This window comes from Gouania willdenowi, chromosome 22 (assembly GCF_900634775.1).
Source record: "Gouania willdenowi chromosome 22, fGouWil2.1, whole genome shotgun sequence".
NCBI classification, from domain to species: domain Eukaryota; kingdom Metazoa; phylum Chordata; class Actinopteri; order Blenniiformes; family Gobiesocidae; genus Gouania; species Gouania willdenowi.
In genome coordinates, this window is record NC_041065.1 from 7,206,899 (window position 1) to 7,221,115 (window position 14,217).

At 39.0% G+C, this 14,217-nt stretch overlaps 1 protein-coding gene across 7 annotated transcripts in view; it reads left to right on the plus strand.

Annotated features, from left to right (window-relative positions):
* Positions 1-14,217, plus strand: part of sobpa (sine oculis binding protein homolog (Drosophila) a) — an 81,894-nt gene that overhangs the window by 4,015 nt on the left and 63,662 nt on the right. The gene's annotated exons all lie outside the window — the stretch shown is intronic.

The following is a 14,217-nucleotide window of genomic DNA, read 5'->3' on the forward strand; positions in this document are numbered from 1 at the left end:
GATCACATATTATTTGTGGAAATATGTCCATCTTTATCGCGCAAAGTTTGCCACAATCTAAGATAGTTAACTAATGGTTATTAGAACACCTGTACAGTGGAGTGTTAATGTCTGTAAAAAGTCCCAGTGCTGTTGTTACTCTATATCAGCACTCATGGAATGTCTGTTGAATGAAATTACTTGGTCATAACTAACTGTTGTATAATGAACAATGCCATAAATATGACCAATTTTAGTGCAAATAGAATGTAAAAACAGAGAATAACTATGCATGCCAGAATAAAAGTAAAACCAAGTGATTAAAAAAAAAAAAAAAACATTTATATTCGTGCATGAAATTTGCATGAAAAGTTTTTAAAACAGCGAACTAGAAGATACAGCGCAGATTTAAAACATGGAGATATTCTTTTTCAAGAATACTAGCATGTCAACGTTTTCTAAGAGCAATTAAGACCTTTGGACTTGACTATGTTAGCCTGGAATCCATCCTAATCTCCTTGTATTATTCAATATTCAATACAGGCTATTAGTCTGGAAACGCTCACCAGGTGTTTGAGTTCTGGGGGCTGAGAGCGTGGGACAAACACACGCAGAGTAACCAATCAAACAAAGAGCAGACATGACGACCATAGCACGACAAGCTAAGTCGCCTCCATAAGTGGAAAATGGTGTGTAGTATGGTACAGACTTTCGGTTTTAAAGTCTCTTCTTGTTGTGGTTTCTGCGATACATCCAGGTGTTTTAAAACAGAGCAGAGCAGCAGCTCTGAACGTCTTCTCCATGGTGAAAATAATAAATGTGGCTAAAAATGTCTCTGATCCCTTTTTCTTGAACAACAGTGTGTCTGTTTTATGTCAGTTATAATCTGATAATATGTCTTAAATATAATTAGATATGGGTTTTAGATTATTTATTTAAAGTTCTTCAAGGCATATTATTGCATTGGTAACTTATCTCCGTTACTGGTCGGTCATTGTGAGTTTCCGTGAGCGGTCGGGTGTGCTTTTCTCTTTAAATGTTGTCGCCACAAGGAATTGTGGGTCAGCATTATCTTGTCTCATTTGGTAAAGGATGCATCAGTGTTTCCTCGGTTAAGGAGATAAAAAAGGGAGTATTGAGCCTCTTTTCCTTAGCTTAATGAGAACTCGGATGCTCTTTATCACGGCCACCACTTAAATACTTCCGGGGGTGAAGGAACAGTGGATAGGAAATGAGAATGGGCAGGACTATTCGGACACAACCTATGTCTCCTGCAGTTGAAAAGACATGTTCAATTGGGGCCGATGTAGAAGGGATGGAAAGCTATGCTTCATCACCCCACGTAATGTTTATGCACCGTGGTTATGTTAACTGATACCAAAAAATTTAACCGATTAATACTGACAGTTTTTTTTTTTTAAATTTAGTGCTTATGTCAATCAACTCATGGGGGTGTGTAGACGCACCGAAACTTGCAACAGTGGCCACTTTGCAACAATGACGTAAGCAAAACAAAGCTCATAAGGGACAATTCCACCCAAAAAGATGATTAGGGAATTCGAAATGATGTGGTACACTCCCCCACCAAAAAAATGAATAAAAATGGCCAGTCTTCTAGACTACCGCTCATGTCCACGTTAAGTTACTGAGAGTGAAGTCAATCAATAAGTTGCTCAGAATCGACATTTGCGCACGCAGCTGACAGGACAGAAATAGTGTCTGAGTGTCGGGCTCGGGTCAGGTAAGATATCCATCGTGTGAAAGTCCTCCTACCTTGCACTTTAGGAAGTTAAAAAGAGCCCAGACACTATCCAGCTCTGTGGTACTGTTGATCGAATGAAGAGATGATCAAATCAAGTGTTGAAGTGTTAAAGTACATATTGAAAAGTCCGTCTGTGTCCAGCCTCAGCCTCAATTACAGCATACGATATAAAATAGTCTTAGAACACACCTTAAACCCAAACCTTTATTCATCATGTTTAATATACAGAGATGCACAATTACAATCACACACATCCCCTTGTAGGATTTTTGAAAGATTCAAACTTCATCTTGTTAAAGAAGGGAATTAAAAAAAAAAAAAATGGAAAAACCTACCTAGACCAAGGGTAAATCAAACTGGAGACTTGGCGTACTATGTTAACCAAATTCCTAAACTAGGCATTGATAAATTAGTCAACAGTGAAAATGTTTATTTTTTTCTGAAAATCCCACCAGTAGGCATCCCTACATATTTATGTTGTTCTGTTTTTCCACTGTCTGCGTGTGTGTGTGTGTGTGTGCGTGCGTGCGTGCGTGCGTGCGTGCGTGTGCGTGCGTGCGTGCGTGCGTGCGCGCGTGCGTGCGTGCGTGTGTGTGTGTACTCGTGCATGTGTGTGTGTACAGAAGGCGACATGATGTGGATTGGTAGTGAGGGCTGGTGTCTCTCTCCAGAGACATTCCCTCTTTCCCTGTCAGGCGTAAACTTTGGCCTCAGTGGAGCATTTAGAATGGATTAAACGCTTACGGCCAACATTTGAGGACCGTCAGCCATTATTCTTGTTATTTTTTTCTTTTTACAATTAAAATCCGGCTGGCTTTTTGGCACCTGAAAACAGCATCAGCACAAAAAGAAAGAAAACCCTTTTTTATTTTTGAAGGTAATCAGTCACAAATCAGAAATGATGTTTTTTTTAAGGATGTATTTCTGTGACTGATATTTTGACATGGGCCTTTGTCGAGGATAGATATTTAATGCGAGAGATGTCACATCAATTTAAAATCTTATTTGAGCGAAGCAATTTAATTTTTAACAAATGGGTCTACTTAAAGAGTTGAACAATTCATTAAAATTCCAAAAGATGGTGGAACGTTACACGTCAGTAATAAAAGCAGAGTTATGCGGATTCTCCTTTAACAACATCACTGTCTATAATGAGCATCAGAGAAAAGAAATCTGGTTCAATGGAAAATCTCACCGTGTACTGGAACACACACAATAATTTAATCTAAAGAGTAAATAAACCCCAAAACCATTTTTTTCCTGCTGAATATAAATGTATTTGGGTATGAAGTAAAGCCGTTGATTGATCCTGGTCCAACTCTCAACATTTTAGTTAATGTATTTATATTTGGCATATTTACTTTTAAAATGTCATGTAAAGTGACTGCCCTCTATGGGTTAAAACCAGGCTATTACAATTGATTTTTGCTATTGGCTGAGAGCAAGATCATGTGACATTCTTGGGACCATCTTGCGTCACAAAGACAGACTGTTTGCCCCGCCCCTTTTATGAAAACTACCACCTGTGGGCTCTACAGTCTGTGGTGAGTAGGTTGGATTGATAGAAGAGTAAATAGAGAGACATATTCAGTAATGAGTAGTGAGTTAACATAGCATAGATTGTTCATTGGAGATTTTATAGTATAGACTGTGTGTGTCTTAACTGCTCTAGGAGCCCCGCCCATAATCAAGACATTTTCTGAGTTTCCCTCCTAGTGGCAGGTCAGGAGAAAGCAGGGGTTTAAATTTATTTATTAAATATCAGTGCCATTATATTAGGAATTTACCATCAGCGAGTTTCTGAGATCAGAAATAGAATTTGTGAATCCTGATGGGATCTTCCTTAGACCCTCTGCAGCCTTATATGGGGGTGGAGCAGGGTTTCCCCTAGAAAACTTGCTAAGCCTGGTGGTAGAGAAGCTTTCTGGTTGCCCACCATATGTTTGTAAAAAAAATGTTCAAAGTTCAAAGAAATTTAGAAATTATGACTATGTGTTATTATAAGCCATTTATTAACGATACTTAAACTTAGAGTTTTACAAAAGGCACAATTTTGAAATACGGTTTTAACAAACACAAAAAAAATACAATTAAAATAAATGATATCAATTATTTTAACTTAAGTTAAATCCTAGTGAATTTTAAAACAAGCCATTGTTGGTCACATTTAAAAGTAAAATAATAGACAGAGCTGAGCTCCCGACATATTCTTACCAGTGGGAATGTTTTTGATGACATATCTCCCTCTAATCACGTCCGTAATATGCATACAGCTCTGAGCAAAGATATAAAGAAGGTGGGATGAGCCACTCCTTATGAGTGGCTCATCCCACCTTCAAAACAATGTTCAGCTCCGTCCACAGCTCGAATAAGATGGTTGAACATTAAAAATCCTATTTAAATAAATAAACAAGAAGGCAAGAAAAGCCTGGTGGCCTGTCAGGCCTATAAAGCACTGGGGGACACCCTTTGGTAGAGGATGCTGTCATTAACTGTTCCATGCTGCAACGAGCTTTGTCTCATGTGAATGGCTCTGTGAGAATCACTTTCTTTGATTTCTCCAGTGCGTTCAACACTATCCAGCTGGAGGTGATGGGTGGGCTTTACATCCTCATGGATCACTAACTACCAGACTGGCAGTTAGTGAAGTAAACATGTTTATATACTGCTTCATAGTACAGCTGCTCTGTGATGGAGAATGTTTGGTTAGGTGCAACTTGCTAACGGAGAGATATCCTGGATATATCCACCTTTGTAATACAGGCCCTTTGTGTCCAAACACAGCTAGACAATGAGGGAGGCTTGATTGGGAATGGACCACACCTGAGTGACAAACTGGATGAGCGTATTCACTCAAAACCCACACTGGCATCACTGGGGGGTGGAGACATGAGGAAGAAGACCTGGGAACACAAACATAAATCGAAACAAGAACTAGAAACCTATATTTGTGTGCGTACGTGTGTGTGTGTGACAGTGTTTTCCTCATCTGACAATCATCAGGTGGTAAAATACTGTAAGACCCTGTCAGTAATATAGGAGGATAAGGCAGAGGGAGCAGACAAATAAGATGGAGAAAGTAGGGCTGTGAACAAGAAAAGAAAGGATCACATTGAGTTCCAAAAAGTGAAACCTGACTGTCTCCAGTGGATCAGATATCAAGGATTGAGTGGGAAATGAAAGCAGAGGAGGAGAGAGGGAGCAGAGGAGTGGAAAAGTGAAGGAGGAGAAGGCAATGTTGGCATGAAGATTGAAGAATTTTATCAGTGTGCTGTGACCTGCTCTGGTTTCTGCCCACAAGGTATCCTGTTTCCCCATCATGATGCAAAGTACGGTAGTAAGACTGTTAGTGAGGTTTTCTCAGGATCCACGTCAGAGGTGAAACTCAATGAATTCTAATAGCCCACAACACATTAGGAATACTGATAGGTGCAGTGTAGGTGAAGCACTGGTTCAGACTTTAAAACCTCGTCAGCCCCACCAGACCCGCCCGCGGGGGCAGCTCCAGCCTCTGTGACTCTCAATGGTGTAAAGAATAAATGAAATCACACATTCTATACCTCTCCGTAATCCTCAGAAACTCAGCTAACACTGTAGCCAACCCACATTCAGAACAAAAGACCACTGCACACTTGCCTGGCCATTATGTTCAAAGAGAAAAAAGTCAACAACTCTGCAAACTCTGCCTTTTCTCAGTCCACTGCTTCACAAAATAAACACAGAGCTCTATAACAAGAGCCTACGTGAAACTACAGGCCGAGCTGAATCCACTGATATACAGGTCGGATATGTTACGTACCAAAACAACGCCAGCGACAAAAGTCAGCAATGAGGACAAATGGTAACTCAAATTTGTTGTTCTAATCAAAAGTTGCTCAAATGTGCATTAAATCCATATTTTGATAAATCCAAATCGTGTAGTCAGATAAATACCGCCATTACTGACATCCGGGCATTTCTCAGTTGACAAATCCGTCCATTAAGCACGCAGCGGTCGTGCGTACAATGGCAGGTCCCTCCTTTATCCATTCTGATTAGTTAAAGCATTGCTGAATAACACCCATGCGTAACGGCAAAGAGTGGAATGAATTATTACAGAATTACGCATGGCACAGCGGACACCTAAATGAAAATGGATAACGTGTTTATTTCAAACCATATTGCAACATCTAGTGGTCAAAAGTTAGACAAAAAAATGATTGGAATCAATCTGACCGACATATTACAGCTACACACTTGTTCCCAAACTTGTGGAAAACTTTGGCACTGAGCTTTATTCTACAACAAGTGTATCTTTGACCTATTGTTTATTATTATCATCAAAATTGCTGCAGTTGATGTGTATACATTAGTTCAATTATTTCTGCATTTGTAGCTTTCCCCTACTGAGAATTGGCTTTATATTTGATGTAAATCTCTAGGGTTTTTGGGGGCAGACTACAAATTTCTTTATTCAAAACATGATTTATTGTCACTCAGTGTCATATATTTTAAAAATTTCACATCATCTGTTACTACTAAGGGTCCTACTTCAATCTGAACACAAATTAACCATGTAGATAATGTAGAAGCTTAGAAAAACATTATTTGTCATGGGTATGTATCTGAGAAAAGTAGCTGGGGCTTAAGAGGTAAAAGTAAATAAGATTTAGGAGAGTTTGACGGGGACCATGGATGGGTTTCTTGTGTCCAAACAATATTTGATAAATGTGCAACCAGCAGGTAAAAGACTGCTTCGGCGTGAACTATCAGTGTTGATGCCATATGGTTTGTAAGTTCTCTCTGACTGATTTGCAATAAAATGTCATTTCAAGGGAAAAACCTCCTAGTCTCTCGTTGCATCACAAATCAGAATGCATATAAATCTTTAGACGTAGATATTGCCAGACCTTGATTTCACTTACTTTTGCTAACATACTGTATCTATCCATTGCACCAGACTTACGCTTTGTTGCAGTCGTGCTGCAGCCATGAGGAGGAGGTCGCCTTGTGAAAGGACATGTCCAGGGCTTTAAATGACCTTTTTAGATCATCAGCCAGCATGGCTCGTAGATTCTTAAAGTTACCATCCAACCAGATTTTCCACCAGCCACATTTTTTCCAGCAAAAATAAAGTACATTATGAGTGCCACAGAATAGATTAAGGCGTTCATGTTATTTAAATACTTTTTATTTTAGTTGATTGCAAAAATACCAGCCACTCACGACCCAACATCCATTTAGTAATAAAACTCCTCTATTTCTTCTTCTTTTCCGATCCCCTTTCATCTACACTTTCCCGTGTCAGCAGTTGCCTTATTTTTCTGTAGTTCAGGTTTTTCAACACCCGATAAGTATCTCCACATGTTTGGTTTTTCCCAAACTTAATTTCAGCCTCTATTGTTTGTTTTGTGCCATTCTGTTTGTGTTTTGATACCAAACCATAACAATCACGCTAACGTAAGCACGTAGCTAATTGTTGTATGACACGTCGTGATATGTGGTCATGGGAAATATAGGATTATGTAACACATGATACTTAGATTATTAAGCAAAGTAAAGTAATAGTGAAATAGTAAGTATTTAAGTATAATTTGAGACGAGTAAATCAACCGACTAAGTACAACTCAAGGAGAGAGGAGCAGAAACCGAAGAAACTGTGAAACAGACAAAAGACATTTAATAACATCAAACTGATGAAACTGATTTTGAATGGCCATTCAGTGCACATGTATAGTGTCAAGTATGATAACTCTAAAGAATATTCAGCTCTCAATTTACCGATCGATTTACGTTCCTACCCTCACCTATGGTCATGAGAGTCCTTTGACCAAAAGGACAAGATCGCGGATACAGGCGGCGGAAATGAGTTTCCTTCGCGCGAGATAGGGTGAGAGGCTCACTGACTCGGGAGGAGCTCGGAGTCGCTGCTCCTTCACGTCGAAAGGAGCCAGCTGAGGTTGCTCGGGCATCTGTTTCGGATGCCTCCTGGTCGCCTCCCTTGGGAGGTGTTTCAGGCTTGTCCTATTGGGAAGAGGCCTCGTGGAAGGCCCAGGACACGCTGGAGGGACTATGTCTCTGAGCTGGCCTGGTGTCGCCTCAGGGTCCCCCCAGAACGGCTGGAGGAGGTGTGCGTGGATTGGGAGGTCTGGGCATCTCTGCTGAGACTGCTGCCTCCGCAACCCGGCCCCGGATAAAGCGGAAGAAAATAGATGGATGGATGTTCCTGAGAACCCTGTTCGAAATAAATATGTAGAATAATTATTCAAGATTACAATACTAATAAAGAAAAGTCAAATAATAATTCCTTTGATCCATGGATTCTGATGTTCAATTGTCCATTTCATTCACACACAAATTAACAGTTCATTGACCCAGGTAGAGATTTAGAGTCCAGAGGAAGGTGTGAGAGTAAGAGTTGATGTGCTATAAAAGCCTCCTACCACCCGGATTAAGCAGGAGGTGGGGTTCCATGCTGGAAGAGTCTGAATAACAGGTTCTCCTGGATACAGTGGGCTTAATGCCTTTCCATAGCCTACCATCAATTACCTGGCCTGTGCTGAGAACAGGACCATGTAATACAAATATTTCTCTGTGTACACAATTCGTTAAATAATACGGGTTGTATTATAAATAAATTATATTATATATATTAGTCAAATATGGTACAAAATATTTCATTTTATGATTCTCAGATTATGAAATTATCATCAATACCATTAGCTATATAATTTAATCATCTAAATACTTAAATATCAGCATATATTCAATATAAATATCAAAATAGCAGCTTGCGTTTTAAGTGCAAAGTGCATAGTTCTAACTTTACTTAAGTCTGCACGCAACCCTATTGCCAGATACACATTATGTTTTAAAATCTAAACACACACAAAAACCTGTACATTTCTTGGCAGAAAACAGCCCAATCTGGCAACAATAACTTGTTGCCTCGTTTCTGCAGCCTGCTGATTCAAACAGATGCAGTGGTATTTGTTTCGTTCTTCACCAGCCAAAACAATGCTACCCGCCAAAGTAATTTTTTTTACCCGCATTTGGCGGGTTGGCGGGTTTTCATTTAAAGACCTAGACATCTCCCATAAAGTGGTTAAGCAACAAAAGCTGATAAATATAAACTTTTGCCGTCTTTAAAATATGTCATAGATTAATCTGAGTGGAGAGTGTTACTGAAGATTGGGAGTTTTTTTCTTTAGTCTTCTTTTTTCTTTTCTGATCATCAGAAACTGTTGTTTGGTAATCCAATTCATGAACATCACCTCAGGCCAATCTCTTTTTCTTCTTTTCTTAGGATTAGAGATGATGAGGTCTGAGAGTGAGGTTGTGTTTTGTTAAATAAAACAAAATGTGTTGTATATAAACTCATTGTAAGAAACTCTGTAGCAGCTACTGTTTCTTCCTCCTCTTGTGCTTTGATGAGCTGCCAAAAAAGGATTAAATTCCACTCGTAATAATACTCCCACTTTCTCTAAGGGTGATGCAGAGGACAGGATGGTAGGAAGGAAGTGGAGGCACAGAGGGATACTGGGATTCTGTCTCTACGCTGTGCTTACTTTCTTTCTGCTTTATTCCAGCATGCATTCTGTCTGATTTATACTTGAGCTCATCATTAAAGCGGAATTCTCTCTTGGATTTCTTTTTCCTCACAAGGTTTTCGCCCTTCCGTATTTTGTGCAAATTTCTGCACGCACGTTTTGAAAAACGTTTCCACTCTACAGCAGTCACATTTTCTTTATTTCAGCTGATCGTCACATGTTAGTTGTCAGTAGGGATGTCCCGATCGGGTTTTTTTGCCTCCGAGTCTTTTGATTTTGAGAATTGGCCGAGTCCCGATCTGATACGACATCAAAAAGATAAAGAAGAGCAAAAAACATATCCAGGATGTCCTTTATTTATTTTATTCTCCTTATTTTAACATTCAACCCTAAACAGAGCACTTCTGTGACGTAGCTTGATCAATCAAGCAATACATTAAAAAAATGTCACTTTAGACTATAGTGCCAGATTAAATAATAACGATACGTTTGGTCTCTTCCAAACCGAACAAATATTGTAGGGATTTACCTGCTGTTGAACTCCTTTATTAAAACGTCTGAGAACATCGCTCTCCACCTCCACTCTGCATCCAAACAACAGACAGGGCTCCTCTTTTTGACACAAGTTCTTCTGTCATCATGTTCTACTAGTTCTACAGCTTCAGAGCTTTCTTATCTATTTACACCGTAACCAGAGCGCTACTGTTTACCTTCACAGTGCAACACTGAAAAGGCTCCGATCTGACGCGGCGCAGCGTAGCATTCCGAACGTTGTGTAATCAATACACCGGTACGGCGGTATATTAAAAATTTATATCATAACGAAAATATATACCGGTATATACCGCCCACCCATATAATGATAATAAATATACATATATATCTGATTCCTGATCGGGAGAAAATGTCCGATTCTGATCGAGTCTGAAACCACGTGATTGGGCCCAATTTCCGATCACGTGATTGGATCGGGACATCCTTAGTTGTCACTGTCAATCATAACTGCTATAGTTGACACTTGTTGACCTGGGCGATAAAACAATGATAATATTTATCGCAATAGAGATGTAATCACTATCAATAGAATTTATGTGCGATAGAATGTTCAGAAATTTCACTGAGCTCCGTTAGAAAGAAGCAGAAACAAGAAGAATAAACAAGCTCTGACCCAGAACCGCAAGGCATTCTGGGGGATGTCGGCAGATGAAAGGCTTGAGCTGCTCCAAAGTAGCTGTGTACATATAGTAGTTTCATGTTTCACCACCTGAAATGATGACCCGAGCAAACAGCGCGGTCAGTACTGGCTTGTCTGTAATCGGGCCAACGTGTAACGTGTAGTGACATATTACTGTTCATCAGTGTTGGAAATTAGCGAGGGCCACGGTCAATTTGGCCTCAATTTAGCCAAGATTGCAACTTATTAATATCCTCCGTTCACGGGAGCTCAGCAGTGCACGCCACCTCTCCGGTCCCCCACACACACAGACAGTGCTGCTTGTCACAGCCTACCTTAAGCTGGTGGTATTGGTTCTACTCGGCTCAGTTCTACTCTCTTTTTGCGCATTTCCACTGGCAAAAAGGACCTCCTCCGTGGTACCTGGTGCTGCTTTTTTTAGTACCTCCTTTGTAAAAAAGCAGCCCTGGTCAGAAAATGTGACGTAGGCACAAAAGCAGATTCTAATTTGGTTTGAGAATCATCACAGCGTAGAGTCATCATTCATCAACTCACACACCACACAGAGGAAGCATTTGGCCACCATTGATTTTTGTTGGTGATCTTGTGAGGATGGCAGGAAGAAGTGCAATCTGTGGAGTATGGCAGGTTGGTGCTCAATGGAAACGCTCTGGAAAAACAGTATCGGGTTCTGAAAGCGAGGAGTGCGGAGCCGTGCAGAGCCGATACCGCCATTGGAAACGTGCCAAAAGTGAACCAGTCCAAGTTCCTCCTCAGATCCACCCAAAGTTCCCGCAAACACAATAACAGAGATGTACCTGCCAGCAATGACTGTGAACTGCAAACTGGACTAAAGCTAACTAAGCTAAGCTAACCCACCGAAACATAAGACTGAGCTGATTTATTATTTACAAAATGTTACATACATTTATTTAATGTCTATATTTGTAGATTGAACTTTTTTTTTCCTCCTTAGTTTTGTTGAAATGTTTTTAAAAGATTTTGTTGAAAATAAAAGTATTTAAGTTTGGCCTTTTTTCTTATGGTCCTTTAGGGTCCTTATTTTCAATAGGTTAAAAAAATGAATCAGTAATTATCGATATGAAAGATATCATGATAACATTTCAGGCATATCGCCCAGCTCTAGTTGACAGTGACATCCTAATATTGTATGCTATGCATGCATAGTGTATCCTAAAAAAAATAACAACAGGGGAGTTCCATATGATACTGTACATCCATTTTTCCTTTTGCTTCTTGAGTTCATGGTCACAGTTATGGGGTTTAAACGTACTCACATAAGGCAGAGACCAATGTGTGAAATAAGCTCACATTTGATTCCAGCCTATCTTGAATTTTAAAACTTCAGTTACCTTGATAACTGTGTTTATGGCACATAATACATTTATATATTTAAGTATTGCATTTTAATAGCCGCTGTATTCTGTAGAGTGAGGATTTTCAACCATTTTCTTTAAAGGTTTGGAATTTTCCCACTGCTGTGATAGCAACATACTTTTTTTTTTACCTTTGTCTGCACATGCTGTCAACAAGTGCAATCTTTTTAAGACAGCAATGGATGTTTTGTTATTGCAATTAAATAAATGAATATATTTGATAGCATAATTGTGACCATCACCAGCCCTCCCTATGGAATGCAATATTGGCATCGTATCGGAAGTGAAAAAGTTGTATCAACATTCCTATTTATTAAATTAATTTACTAAAACCATGATAAAGCTGTTATTAAGTCAGTGATGCTCAACATGACGCTATTTATGTCATAAATGTATTTATTATTCCCCAGAAATCCCTAAAAGGGAAAACATTTTTAACCCCTTTTTATCTTTTTCTTTGTCCCATTTTTGGCCCTTTTCCAAAATATTTGACAAATTTTAGTTTTTTTCCTTTTGCCAATAAATATCAATTTTTCCTAATATTTTTCCTTTTTTGCAAGTTTTTTTTAATTCAATTTTTGTCAATTCTTTCACCACTTTTCATCCAAATAAGCTTTCCTTTTTCCCCTACATTTTGCCTCTTTTTGTTCCACATTTTTGGCCTTTGTCACTATTGTTTGTTACATTTTGTTCATTTAAACTACTTTTTGCCATTATATACCACCTGGTTTCTCTGTTTTTGTCAATTTCTTTTGCCATTCTTGAGTGCTTTTTAGTCACTATTTACTATTTTCTTGCCAAATTTTTGCCACTTTTTGGACCATTTTCTGCCTCCTCTGATTCATGTTTTTTTGTTATTTTACTTACACTTTACTAATTGCTGTTAACTCTTTGTTTACTTTCTCTGAACAGCAGCTTCGTCAAATGGTGATTGGCTTGATCACCATTCAATCAATCTAACTTGACTAATACGTTTTCAACAATGAATCCCTCTGTAAAAACTGAGGGGGATGAATTTGTGTTTTTTATGAAAGTGCGGGTGTGGCATCCCCCCACGGGAGATATGCGCCTGCCTACAATGCTTACAGGTTATTTAATAATTATTTAGTGTGGTAACTTATTGTGGTTAGTAGTTGGATGGGAGACCACTGAGAATTCCACGTACCTCAGTGGGGTGGTATCTGTCATTGTGTCTTTGGGCAAGACACTTTACCCACATTTTCTAGTATGAATGTAGTGTGTGAGTAAGTGTTGGTGGTGGTCAGAGGGGCTGATGGCGCACTATGGCAGCCTTGCTTCCGTCAGTCTGCTCCAGGGCAGCTGTGACTACAATAGTAGCTTACCACCACTAAGTGTAGAATGAAAGAATAATGCCTTAATTCTGTAAAGTGTTTTGAGCGCTATATGAAAACCAATGCATTATTTTTTTTTTTTTTTTTTTTTTTTTTTTTTTTTTTTTTTAAAGGATTTTTTTGGCTCTAGTGGCCTTTATATGACAGTTGCTTGACAGGAAAGGGGGTCAGAGAGAGCAGGGAATGACACGCAGGAAAGGGTCCCAGGCCGGAATCGAACCTGGACCCGCTGCAGGTGAGGAACTATAGCCTCTGTACATGGGGCGGGTGCTCTACCCACTGAGCTAAACACCGCCCCAACCAATGCATTATTATTATAATTTCTTCAAATGACATGCTTCAATAAAACAAATCATTGTGTTCTTGGAGTGACATCATCAGGGGGTTGTTGCTAGGTGCTTACTTTATGAAATGCGTTTTTCCCATAACCACTAAAGCAAAAACTGGGAGACGGATTTGTGAATAACGTGACATTTGACTTTGATTTGAACTGAAAGTGAATAGAAACTGCACAAATACATGTCTGTTCTTTAAAAACCTTATATAAATGAGGCTGAAAGCTAAATGTAAAAATAGCTGAAAACTAATTGAAATGACAGCTCTAGCACTTATCGGTCAGTCTGCAATTAGCTTTTCCATTGTTTGCGCTACTTTCTGGAGCACTCTGCTATTAGCAGTGTTAGTTTTGACAAGAAATTTGAATTTCGTTTTCGTCTAGTCACTCACCAAAGACTGGATTTAGTTAATGTCATATTTTAGTCTTTTAGCTGTGTTGTCGTTAAAATTAAGTCTGTGGAAATTAGCTTTAGTTTTAATCTGAGTTTAGTCTGTTTTGTTATACTGCACTAGATTTAGCAAAAAATGTCATAGTTGTAAAAACTCCATTGTAGACATACCTTTAACTATGTATTTTGTCATGAAAACTAAGAATGTGTCATGTTACTCCTTTTTAATGAAAACGTGTCCAAGGCCCGTTAGAAAAGTGCAATACATAACCATGTTTTTCACAAGTTGTTGTGTTTTT